General features: G+C 33.1%; 2 long non-coding RNA genes across 2 annotated transcripts; both read right to left on the minus strand.

The window, feature by feature from the left end:
* Nucleotides 1-2,265, minus strand: LOC126705401 (uncharacterized). Its single transcript, XR_007648284.1, has 2 exons — nt 2,080-2,265; nt 1-1,680 (listed from the first exon to the last, which is right to left on the minus strand). It is a non-coding gene; the product is annotated as an uncharacterized LOC126705401 (long non-coding RNA).
* Nucleotides 2,266-5,030: 2,765 nt separating this feature from the next.
* LOC126705402 (uncharacterized) lies at nt 5,031-5,730 on the minus strand. Its single transcript, XR_007648285.1, has 2 exons — nt 5,543-5,730; nt 5,031-5,434 (listed from the first exon to the last, which is right to left on the minus strand). It is a non-coding gene; the product is annotated as an uncharacterized LOC126705402 (long non-coding RNA).
* Between the last annotated feature and the right edge of the window lie 7,902 nt (nt 5,731-13,632).

Consider the following 13,632-nt stretch of genomic DNA (forward strand, 5'->3'; position numbering starts at 1 on the left):
AAAAATAAATAAATAAATTTGATACATATGGTCCTACATGTATGGTTAATTGGTTATCTATAATGATTTGTTTGCAATAATATGCAAATTGCATTTCACATTATCCATTCAAAATGTTTTTATTTCTTATTTTAATAAGTGGAACTCACAAAAATTTTGAGAGTTTTGCACATTATTTCTAAGTTATTCTATGATCATAATTTTTATCTTATTCTTCCTGGCAATTATATACAGATTGTTGTAACTTCCAAATTGATCTATTTTTTTTCCACTACTCACAAACCAATGAGATTCAAACACATGAAAAAAAAAAGTGCATGCAATTAGCTCCCTATTTCAAAAAAAGTGCATTCAAACACAGGAAGTGCAACATACAAAGTGTCTGTCGGAATGACCCCAACAGCTCCCTATTTCAAAATATCGACAATCAGCTTCAGCATAAAGCAAGCCACCCTCCTGATATTTTCATTCCAACTACAACTAAGCCTTACTTTTTTGGGGTCAATTATAGATTCGCAATAGATTAGTTAGGGCCAGTCGCATCACATGTAAGAAAAAGAAATATTTCCTTATGCCTATAAAAGTTTGTTTGCAACATTTTATTGTGTAAATAAGGAAAAAAATTTAAAATCTATTTTCTTAAAACACAACTAAACAAACCCCTAATCTCCTTTAGAGAGAACAAAGAAGAGAGGAATAAGAATTTTTAAGTCAATCCCATGTACAGCAAGAAACACCCGAAGTAATGTGGAATGCTACGTTTAAACCTAACAAATCAGCCATAGATTCTCTCTCTTTCTTAATTTATCAAAACATTCATGATAGCAAGTTAGATTAACTCAACCCATCCTCAACCCCCAACCCAAGAAAAAGATTCCAAATGATAAACATCATGCAAGCATAATTGCACATGGCATGCAAAGTACAGTAAAACAATAATAGTATACAATTCAATCTGCTAAACTACATACAAAAGCTATCAAATCAACTAGAGAGATTAAACTCCAGTTAATTATAGCAGCTGCAACAAATATAGGGAAAGATTTAAAATCAATGACTTGCATCAAGCAAAGCAAACACATACAATTACGTGTCTGTATACTGAAAGCAAACAGCATTATGACTAAAGCAACTCGCTGATGAAGCTAATAAAGTAATTTACAAATTGCTGCATAATGAATGTCTGTGAGTGCAAGCTTTCTGCCTATAGCACCTACTACTAAGAGAATGCGATATTGTTCCTCTCCCTAAGACTACGAGCCAACAATTCAAACTAACCCCATAAAGAAATTTCATAAATTGTAAGACACAATGGCAACTTACAAGCAATACAAACACGGTATATATTTAATTCAACATTGGGTCCATTCAAATTGCCAAGGAAAACACATTACTTTAGTAGTTATAGCTCAAACTAATTATAGTTTGTGACTGCAAGTCAATTCCAGCACCTAGTTCAATTCAATAGCAAAGTACTAATAGTGAAATCAAGTTCACTCACTACAAATAATCTTACCATATCAAGTGAACTCGATTTCACTATTAGTTTCTGACTGCATATCTTACCTTGCTGATTGGATATGCAACAAGAAAGCAGATAAAGACGAGAACACGGAGAACTAGAGCAACTGCTGCCCCGATTGCCAAACCATATCAAGAACAAACAGATTGCAGTATTATCTGCTTCCACAAATAAAAAGAAAATACTGAACTCAGACACACTTCACTACCAGCATAAAACATACATGTGAATGGGGTAAATTAAAATAACCAGCCAAAACATACATTCATGTCTTTTAAGTAGTTCTTTTAAAGGAAAATCATATGGATGAAAATTTTCAGCTATCCTGCATATGTGGTAAGTGGGGCTGGGATCAACCATTCAATAGATCCCTCCCAATAAAATGGCCACTTTTATTAATTGGTCAGGCCTAAAAAAGGCCATCTCAGAAAAAAAATAAAAATAAAATTATCCATATGTGCAAGCAATACATACCAAATCAGACAGACCAACATAAGCCATCTGTCCTGAATTAGCTTTCTTAAAAATACAGAAATAAAGTCAGATAAATACCTCACCTCACCGAACAGAAGAATCAATGTCACTGAAATCAAAATAGCACCCCAAGCTATAACCAGATGATCAAGAAAAATGGGAAGTGTCTGAAAAAAGGAAAAATGATACCAGAGCCAATAATTAGTCAAACAATCACTGAAACAAGCAAGATCCAAACTGACAAATCAATATGAAGATTTTATTTATATATATATATATATATATATATATATATATATGGACATCTCCGTTAGAAACACCAATAAGTGCCAGTTGAGCTACAACGCTCTTGGCAACAAATCAATAAGAAGATAGTTAAGTCTTTAGAATCAAACCCCAAATACCACTTTAACGCATATAGCATTTAAGAAACATTTATAATAGGTCATTATGCATCAATAATTGTACCAAATGCAATAAATGAATTCAGCAATCCACCTAGAAAATGTAAAAAATAAGAGGATAATTAAAGTCAAACCAATTATAATCATATATTATATTTGAAAGCTAACATCAGGGCAAAATATAATACTATAAAACTAACATCACCGAATATGATAATTATAAAATGTATAACAAAAGAAGATGAAGAAACTAAGTTGAAATATACATTAAAAAAAAAAAAAAGAGGTTTATACCTTATCAGCAAAATCATCATTATCTCAAAAAAATCGATCAAATACAAAACACACACACACACACACACAATCAATCAATTCAACAAAACTTAACTCTATATCCATTTAATTTAGCCACACAACAACGAAAAAAAATGACTATGAAAAGATTTAAAGAAGGCAAGCGTGTAACAAACATTTTGGTCTGTGAGGTGTTTGTATTTATCCCAAGCTCAGTAATTTACAACAAGAATCCCAGATTTCAGGACCAAAAAATAAATTCCTGTTTCTTTCTATAAGGAAAAAGAATTTTTCAGTACCCTACTGAAACCATGATCATCTCTCTTGCTCCCCTAATTTGAGAATCCCAATTTTGAACAAAAGGAATTATACCCATGTAACAAAAACAAATCCTAAGCAAATGGGTATTAAACTATTAATGAAAATTAAAAAAGAAAAAAAAGAAGAAGATAAAAGAATTAATGAGTTTTTCACATTTCAACATTTGGACATCCAAGTATTAAAAAAATATATGATTGTCAACATAAATGAATACTGTCAAACCCAAATGCATAAACTAATTTAAATGCTAAGAAAACCTAAATAGAATAACATTCTTGACATGATTTCATATCTTCATCTCAACACAACAAACTTCATTCTCCACAATTCTAATCAAAAGGACTAAAAGGACAATTACAGTATTAAAGACTACAATCTCCAATATGAGTCAAATTGTTTTAGAAGAAAGAGATGTATTAGTATCCAATTATATAGGATATATAGAAAATTATACATCTAACCAGCATTACTAATCACCTAGCCCTGTTAGAAACACATCAGAAGTATAGCATGCTTGTGCTAGCAATGACCAAGTTTTTAGCAAAGAACTGGAAACCAAAAATCAAATATTCACTGTGACAAGTTTCTTAATTCTGAAAACTAAAAGTAGAGATACAATTCTTTTAATCAAACATGTAAGATATAAGCAAACTATACAAACAACAAAACACCAGCAGCAAAAAGCTGCAACACCTAAACAGAGCAATCAACGAACTAAATAAAAACTGGAACCATACTTAAAAATAATCAAACTTTTTTTTATGATAACAGTAACAAGACTTTTATTATCCACTTCTTAAATTGGTCATGGTTGCATATATAGAAGAAGATTAAAGAGAATAATGAGGTGGTCAAATTATAATTTGAGATCATAAAATTTTATTGAAAGCATAGCAATGAAAACAATTGATTTAAAATGCCTTGAATCCAAATCTCATTCATCTGTACTAGTTAGCTTAATCCAATGGTTTTTATTTAAGCAAGTTCCATGGACATACATGATTGGCAACACACGTAATAGAAAATCACTATAAAGATAAGTACCAATCCAAATAAAATCAGTTTCTTTAGATTTAAAGCAGGTTGGGCGTGGGGGTCAGGTGACCATCACAAACATAGTATAATACTTGGGTTCAAACTTAAAATCCCACTACTTGGATTACCATTGAAGACAACCAACAAACATTATTAACCTATACTAACTTGTCACTGTGGCACGTTAGTATAGGTTAATAAAGGAGCTACTATGTTATAAGCTTTGGTTTCCTATATACCTCTCAAAGGGACAAGTATATGATTTACTTCATCAAGAGACAGAATAAACACTTATGCTCTACCCAATCATACAAGCAACTATGAAACAGAACCTAAATATCATTTACATTTATACCAAATATGATAACGAGATTTCGAATGAATAAACATTAGTAAACCTTTTACAAATAAACAATGCATGTCAATAATAATCTGCTTGTGATTTAAAAATTAAATAAAAGTTCCAATGCTTCCTGCCTAGAATTTCTAAAAGGCTTACATTTTATGATATAATCTTCTGTTTCTCCTTTTCTATGTCTACAGTAATTAACAACGAAACCTTGACTGGAACCAACCAACAAAAAGAATCTTGCTCACCAAATGTAAACCCATAGAAAGGAAAGGTTTTGCAAACCATTCAGGTTCCAACTACTCAAAGGACTTATATTTGTATTCAACCAACATCAACTATGATTGTTTAAAAAGCAGATTTTTATTTAAAAGGGCAAAATCAAAACTAATGCCCGTTTGGTTTCTAGGAAAACATAAGCTCCAACTTGCAAAAACCAATAAATAAATAAGAATATATATATATATATATATGAAATACGGACTATTTTTTTTACCGAATTATAGGATACCCAGAAGAAAAGTCATCACAAAATTCCAAAAAAGAAAAAAGAATCTCCACTGTTCTTCTTCTCTACCCAGTTTCCAGATAATTATACATGCAGATAATGAGACCCATTAATTATTTAAAAAAAAAAATTACTGTCATATAGTTAAAAATCATGTTGCAATCTTGAGAAAAAAAAATTGCAAAAAATAAAAGAACTTGAAATATTGACACAATTTTTAACTAATTCTAAGATACCCACAAGAAAACTTATCACAAAATTCAAAAAGAAAATTGATATGACTACCGCTGCTGCTGCCAGACTCTCCTTTCCAATATTAATACAACAACAACAACCCACTTCTTTTGTAAACTACCGACATCATCTTTTCTCTACTTCTTCCGCTTTTGCCCTTCGTCTCCCCAAAGTCTCTCGTATCACCGCGAGGGTATTCTCGTCTTTTCAAGTCGCCATGGGAGACGCTCCTGACCCCGGCATGGACGCCGTCCAGCGACGCCTCATGTTTGAAGACGAGTAATTCTTTTTTTCTAATGTTAGAATAAGAAACAAACAGCCGAGTTGGAAAGAAATCAAAGGAAAAGATTTTCAAAACCAAAAGAGAGAATTTAGAATGGACAGAGAAAGATTAGAGAGACCTGTGATCTTCTCGAGGACGACGAGGAGTCTTCATATTCCTCGTCGTCGTATTGGTTCCCCTGATCTTGACCGTCGATCTTGTCCTTAGCCATAGCAAATCTCTGATAAAAAATAAATAAATCTTGTGCGTGTGAGGAAGAGAAGGATTTAGGGAAGGGGGCGGCTGGGAGAAAAGAAAAGATGTAACTTCAGTGTATTACTCACATCACTAGCTTAGTGGTGTGCAGCGCGTGTTTTGCCCAAATGGTCTCTAGTTCGAGACTTCACTTAGCTTATAATTTATTTTAAATTTTAAAAATCTTATTTCAGATTTTAAAACCCTAGCATATAAACATATTTTATTATTACTAGTCAAGGCAGCACGTGCTAGTCATGGGAAAAAAAAATAGTGATTATGATCAATTTTAGATTTTATTTGTATCACAAAATATAAATATAAATCATTTGATTTTTAAAATACAAAGAAATTTACATTAATCAAAAGAGATATTAATTTTAAGAATTTTGATAATTATGTCATAAGAAGTTAATCTCAATCATATAAGACCGTGACAAATCCTAGTCCAATATTTTATTATTTTATTTTGACCTATAACTTACACCTTAATAGTTGTAAATATATTGTAATAATAACAAAATGTCACGACATTTTTAGTTGTGCTAGATCTCGATATAATATTTTATTATTTTATTTTATTTTATTTTGATTCATAATGAATTGACACATGCGTTACAATATTTTCATAATATCTCTATCTATACATTGTACTTAATTATAATGTAAATTTATATTATGGACACAAAAAAATTGGCAAATTTTGTACTCATTTACAAACTTTGTACAATATTTACCATTTTTGTGCAAATGTGTATAATATTAACAACTTTTATGTATTTACAATGTAAACTTGCATTGCAAGTACAAAATAAACATATAAAGATCTTAAAAACAAAAAACAAAAACAAAAACCTCAAACCAACTGGCATACTTGAAGGGGAAAGAAAAAGAAAAAAGAAAAAAGAAAAGAAAAAGTGCACCTCACTAATTGAATAAACCAAAAAAACACTATTCATGAGCCTTTGGCTCTTTTGATATAGTTAATAGATATGCTAGCTTACATAAATATTTAAAAGAAAAAAAAAACACAAACCGATAACTGGAAAAAAAAAATACTTTAGGCACTGTATAAATTAATGTTAAAATGTTGTGGACTTAGCATTTTTTTATTTAATGTATAAGAAACTGAGATCTCAACAATTATAAAAATATTGTGATAATAATAAGAGTTGTAACATTTTCTCAAAACATTTATTTTTAGCTGTGGTTGGTTACAGTCTCATATTTTGTTATTTTATTTCGACTTGTAAGAAATTGACACGTCAATAATTGTGAAATTTGTTGGGTCAATATAACAATATATATACCAGCTTACATAAATATTTAAAAAAAAAAAACACAAACCGATTATTGAAAAAAAAAAAAAAAAACCTTTAAGCACTGTAGCTACCGTGCCAGTTGAATAAACCAAAAACTCTACACAATAAGTGTTGTAACATTTTCTTAAAATATTTATTTTTAGTTGTAGTTAGTCACAGTCTCATATTTTATTATTTTATTTCGGCTTGTAAGAAATTGACACATTAATAATTGTGAAAATATTGTGAAATTTGTTGCGTCTGTATAACAATATATATACCAGTTTACATAAATATTTAAAAGAAAAAAAAAACACAAACCGATTACTAAAAAAAAAAAGAACTTTAGGCCTACCATGCTAGTTGAATCAACCAAGAGCACTACACGATAAGTGTTGTAACATTTTTTCAAAACATTTATTTTTAGTTGTGACTGGTCACAGTCTCATATTCTATTATTTTATTTCGATTTGTAAGAAATTGACACATCAATAATTGTGAAAATATTGTAAAACTTGTTGTGTTAATATAACAATATAGAGACCAGCTTACATAAATATTTAAAAAAAAAAAATAAGCCGATTACTGAAAAAAAAAAAAAAAAAAAAAAAAAAAAAAAAAGAGGCACTGTAGCCACCGTGCCAGTTGAATAAACCAAAAGCACTGCACAATAAGTGTTGTAACATTTTCTCAAAACATTTATTTTTAGTTGTAATTGGTCACAGTCTCATATTTTATTATTTTAATTCGACTTGTAAGAAATTGACACGTCAATAATTGTAAAAATATTGTGAAATTTGTTGTGTCAGTATAACAATATATATACCAACTTACATAAATATTAAAAAAAAAAACATAAACCGATTACTAAAAAAAAAAAACTTTAGGCACAATAGCTACCGTGCCAGTTGAATAAACTAAAAGAACTGCACAATAAGTGTTGTAACATTTTCTCGAAACATTTATTTTTAGTTGTGATTGGTCAGTCTCATATTTTATTATTTTATTTCGACTTGTAAGAAATTGGCACGTCAATAATTGTGAAATTTTTTGTATCAGTATAACAATATATATACCAGCTTACATAAATATTTAAAAAAAAAAAAAAAAACAAACAAACAAACCGATTACTGGAAAAAAAATAATAATAATAATGTAGCTACTGTATCTACTATTCAAAACTTGGGAAAAAAAAAAGTGGCTCATGAAACCAAAGCACTGTAGCTACAGTGCTTTAGCATATTCGTGCATGTCAATAATTGTGAAAATATTGTGAAATTTGTTGTGTCAATATAACAATATATATATACCAGCTTACATAAATATTTAAAAGGAAAAAAAAATAAACACAAACCAATTACATGAAAAAAAAAAAAAAAAAAAAAAAAAAAAAAAAAAAAAAACTATAGCTATTATAGCTACAGTGCCACTTGGCGTTGCAGTTACTATTCAAAACTTGGAAAAAAAAAATGGCTCACGAAACCAAAGCACTGTAGCTACAGTGATTTAGCGCATTCGTGCTTTTATATATATAGATTTATTTTCAGTTGTGGTTGGTCAAAGTTTCATATTTTATTATTTTATTTTGACTTATAAGAAATTGACACCTGTGAAAATATTATGAAATTTGTTGTGTCAGTATAACAATATATATAAAAGGGAGAAAAAAAGTACAAACGGAAGATTGGAAAAAAAAAAATTTGTTACTACTGTAGTTACAGTGCCGCTTGGTATTGTAGCTACTGTTCAAAACTTAAAAAAAAAAAAAAAAAAAAAAAGACAAAGTGGCTCACCAAAATGGTACTGTAAATGAACAGTGCTAAAACACTAAAGCAGCAAAATGAAATTGACATCTCAATAATTGTGAAAATATTGTGAAATTTGTTGTATCAGTATAATAATATATATAAAAGGAAAAAAAAAAGTACAAACAGAAGACAAAAAATAAATAAATAAATAAATAACTATAGCTACTGTAGCTATAGTGCCATTTGGAATTGTAACTGTAGGGACTCAGATTTGTAACGACCCCAAATTGATAGTGGGCTCGTACGTAAAAAGCCCAAACAATATAATTTGTAGAGCATGGGTTTGAAAGACTAGGCTTTGGTGAGTGGCTCCGGTTAGTGAATCTCGTCCGAGGAGTTTGTGGAGCTTTGTGATCTCATTATCCTCCTTTGTTCTAGGACTTCCTGGCTTGGGAGACGGGTCGTCCCCCCCTCTCATACTGCCTCTCTTAACTTTTTATATGGGTATTTACCCTCTCGCCAGCATCCACGTGTAAGCTCAATTTTCTAGGACTTAAGACTTGTCCTGTCAGCCCATACCTAGAGTGATTGGAGGTGTTTGCAAAAACTGAAGAGTATGGTCCTGTCAGGTGCAGAATGCTTTACTGCGGTACTGGCAGCCTTTTACTTGGGTTGTTTCTGCACTGTGCTCACTCTTCCTTTTAGGGGCATTATGGGATGCCGAGCACAAGGTCGTCCTCGGCCATTTCCTTAAACCGTTTTGGACTTCCAAGGTACGTCCTCGGCATTACCTCTCCTCGGCGCAGGCCTTGGGCCTTAATATGAAATGGGCCGGGGTTATAAATTCTCTGACCCCACAATAGCCCCTTAAAATCCTGCTGTCCGACCTCTTGGTCGGAGAGGAGGGTTTTGGTGATGTCAAGCCTTTATTACAGTCTACTTAGCTCTGCCCTTCATTAATGTGGGTGTCTCTTCGTTTACCTAGGAAATGCGCCGGGTTATGAGACATTCTTCTAGATTTACTCACGATGCGCTACTGCCGTTTCAATGTTCGAGGCATGACTTTGATGATTTCCCTGTATGAGACCACTCAAATCCGACGGTTATTGACGGCGTTGGGGAGTTGAATGGATATATTCTCGTTTACAGCTCTTCTTGGAAATTTGTATAGATTAAATGCCACCCAATTTGCCCTCCATATAAGAAGCAAGGCAAGAGGTTACTTCCTTCACACAGAGACCCTTTAGCCTCCCTAAAGTCTTAAACCTCTAGCTTCGCCCAAAGTTTCCCTTATCCGCACACTCAAACCTTGGATTGTGATATGTTTGAAGTAGAAGCGGGGATGAAGAGACCACATCCTTCCCAGAAGCGTTATGTCCCTCCGAAGCTTAAGATGGCTCAGTCAGGGCAGGGTTAGCAGAGACTCAAGATAATTCTCACTCTCCTTCAGCCAGAATCCGAAGCAAGCGCTAATCGCATCAAGCTCTTGGTGCGATTGAGCTGGGGTTGCCCATTATCAGTACCAGCCGCTCTCCTATGAGCATAGCTAATATGGCACCAGCGTGTTAGGAGTCAGGGCTGACGCGCTGACGCAGGGACTAAATGTCCCTGCTTCTTCCTCTCTTCCTTCACTGGTGCCTCCTTTTACCTCCCCTTCTTCTTCTTTTCCATCACCAGATCCATCCTGATGCTTTTACTTCTTCCTCTTCTTCTCCTCTTCCATCAAAGGGGGTCACCCTCTCATACATGATCACTACTGGAGCAGAGTTTAGAAAGACTTATTGTTGTTGTTGTTGTTGTTTTTTTTTTTTTTTTTTTTTTTTTTTCTTGCTTTTGTAATTTGCTTCCTGTATAGGCTTGTTTAAACCCTTCATTGTACGCTGTATTACCTCTTTATATTAATAAAAGTCGACATTGCTTTATTCTATGTATTCTTTCTTTTCTGCAATGGTTATGCCGTGAATGGATGTACTACCATATGACTTCTTTGTATTTTTATATTCTGAACGATGCTTAGGGCCGAAACCCCTGTTAATAAAAAGACATTACTTTGCGCTTATTGAAACTATCAAGCACAATAATGCTGACTTGAAAAAATGATATCTAGGGCAGAAACCCTTGCTAATAAAAAGATGTTATTCTGAACTTATTGAACTATTCGGCTCAATAATGCCAACCTGAAAAAACGATACTTAGGGCCGAAACCCTTGCTAAGAAAAAGATGTTATTCTGAACTTATTGAACGATCCGGCACAATAATGCCGACCTGAAAAAGAACGATACATACCCCAAACTAGCCGAGATGACAGCTGAATGTTCGGTGCGGTGTAGGAGGTAATCATCCGAGGATGGGTAGCCCAAAATGAACTGTCCATGCGGGTTGCCAAGTACTAGGGTGTTTTGCCGCTTTCCTGATGACTTTAATAGTCTTAGTATTTTTTGGCATCCGATCCGAAGACCAAGGTATGATCGTGCCGAACTCAAACGCGCGTTTGCATTAGTTCCCTTAGAAATAAGAATCTGAGGGCAGGTCGGGATCTTCACTCTATCTAGGACTTAACCCGACTTTTAGCAAATAATCCTCCTCTAGAATCCTCCTTAAGTGGTAGGACACTGCAATACCTCGGTTCTTCTTCAATGGCCCATAACTTTGTCAATGATGATGATTCTAACTTCAATTTGTATTCTCCATCGAAGAAAATGAGAAAATCTTGATCGAACTTGGAAGCAGAAATATGCCTCCATCTAAAAAAGAACCTTGAAACAATTTTCTTCTTCATGGTTCCCATTCCATTTCTTTAGCATTTGATGCCAAGGTATGTCTCTTTTTTTAAGTTGGATTGTTTCATTTGCATCTTTGGACATTCATTCATTGTATTGGATACCAACATAATTTGAATAGAAACTAACCCAAAGAAAATGCAGAATAGATGAAAGAAATTATGAAAAACCTTTTTCAATTTTTAGACAAATTATGAAAACAAGCAGTTACATGTTCACCGCATAATCTCTCTCTCTCTCTCTAATAATGAAGCTACTCATACTTCTTGATTTATTGATTGTTGGACTCTGAAGTGATGATTGAAAAACTAAATGTGTAGAACCGAGCTAAGTTGCTGTGTGAAATCATACTAACAAGGTTTTGTTCTTTCACATCAAGTTGTTCTTCAACCTATGTAATAGTGGAATATTTTCTTGCTTGCAAAGGCATACCAATATTTTTTCCCATAAATTAATGCAACTCATTATGTTATAAAATTCAATTGGATTTGCTTGGTGTCTTTGGAAGTGGATTTAATTGTTTTCTTTATTAAAGTTCATAGCATTTCATAAAAATTCATAACATGCTTGAGAAAAGAAATGAATCAACTGATAATGTATTGAAACCTAAAATTGACCTTATGATTTCAATATTTTCTGACGATATTAAGAAGTAAAGAATTTGATCATGCATATCATGGAATTATCAGATCTATTAGGTTTGACCCAAACATTATCTATGTTGCACAGACACGGACACGACACGGACACGGACATGGGGATATGGCAATTTTTGAAAAATAAGGACACGACACGGCGGCGACACGGCAGTGATATGGCAGTTAAATAATTAATTATATTTTATATTTAGGCATATTGTTAAATATTTTTAGACATAAAATACGTTTATGTCTAGAATTTAAATAATGTGAGAACTACAAATAAGTAAACTAACACCTAAAGTAGTACAATAATACACAATATTTAAAACTATAGCAAATAAATATTATAATTTATAAGGCAAAACAAAAGGTTGAGTAAAGAAATACATTAACAGTAAGACTGGGATTAAAAAAAAAAACGCATTATAACTTATATAAGTAACAAGTGAGTAACACACCCTTTACCATTCAGTCACCAAAATCCGAAAAAAAAAAAAAAAAAAAAAAAAAAAAAAAAAGAGAGAGAGAGAGAAGGTCGGACCTGTTGTCCACGCCGAGAGAGAGAGAGAGAGAGATCGCTGGAAGGGACAGGGCACGGCGTCACTCGACGCCTATAGAGCTCACCAATCGGCCCGATCTTGCTCCGGCGAGGGACAGAGAGAGGAGGTCGGACCTATTGTCCACGCCAAGAGAGAGAGATCGTCAGAAGGGACAGGGCATGGCATCACTCGATGCCTATGGAGCTCGTCGATCGGCCCGATCTTGCTCCGGCGAGGGATAAAGGGCAGCAGCAGAGGTCAAAGGGAGGGTGGGTTGAGAACTTGAGAGGTGGGTTTCTCAAAATGACTTCTTAGACTCAAAATCTATGATTTTCCTTTCTTTTTTTTTCTTCACTGCTGGCGTGTCGGACGCATCGGAGCAGCGTCGGAGTCATGTCAACGCGTGTTGGAGAAATGAAAAAAAAAAAAAAAAAAAGAGGACACTCGCCGGACATTGGAATTCGGCGAGTCGTACCCGTTCCGGTGTCCGACACTGACATGACGCCAAAAATGGCGTGTCCGTGCAACCTAGAACATTATTGCAAGTACTGGAAAAAAGATTTTTGGCTTTTGGGTGAGAGCTTTCCGATTAACCAATTTGTTGAGTCAACGTTCCAATTGAAGAATGGCCTAGTTACTTATGTCTTGGGATTTGGAATTAGGGCACTCCTTTTGGTAGTTTCTTCTATCATAAGTCATGTAATTATTCATTTTTGCTTTGTTATTGATGCATGTTTGTTTAATTTAATGTGCAATTGAAATGTCAATTGTTGGTGCCTACTTTTTTTTTTTTTTGTGCTGTTGAATTTTTATAGCTTTAAACGGCCATGTTTTACCCCCTATTTAGATGTTTTTTTTATCTATATCTTCCAACATTGAAATTAACATCATGCAAAATACACCATAAACTGATCCAAATAAATAAATAAAAATAAAAATAAAACTTGGAAAATGGAAGAATGAC

The sequence above is a fragment of the Quercus robur genome, chromosome 11, assembly GCF_932294415.1.
Source record: "Quercus robur chromosome 11, dhQueRobu3.1, whole genome shotgun sequence".
NCBI lineage: Eukaryota > Viridiplantae > Streptophyta > Magnoliopsida > Fagales > Fagaceae > Quercus > Quercus robur.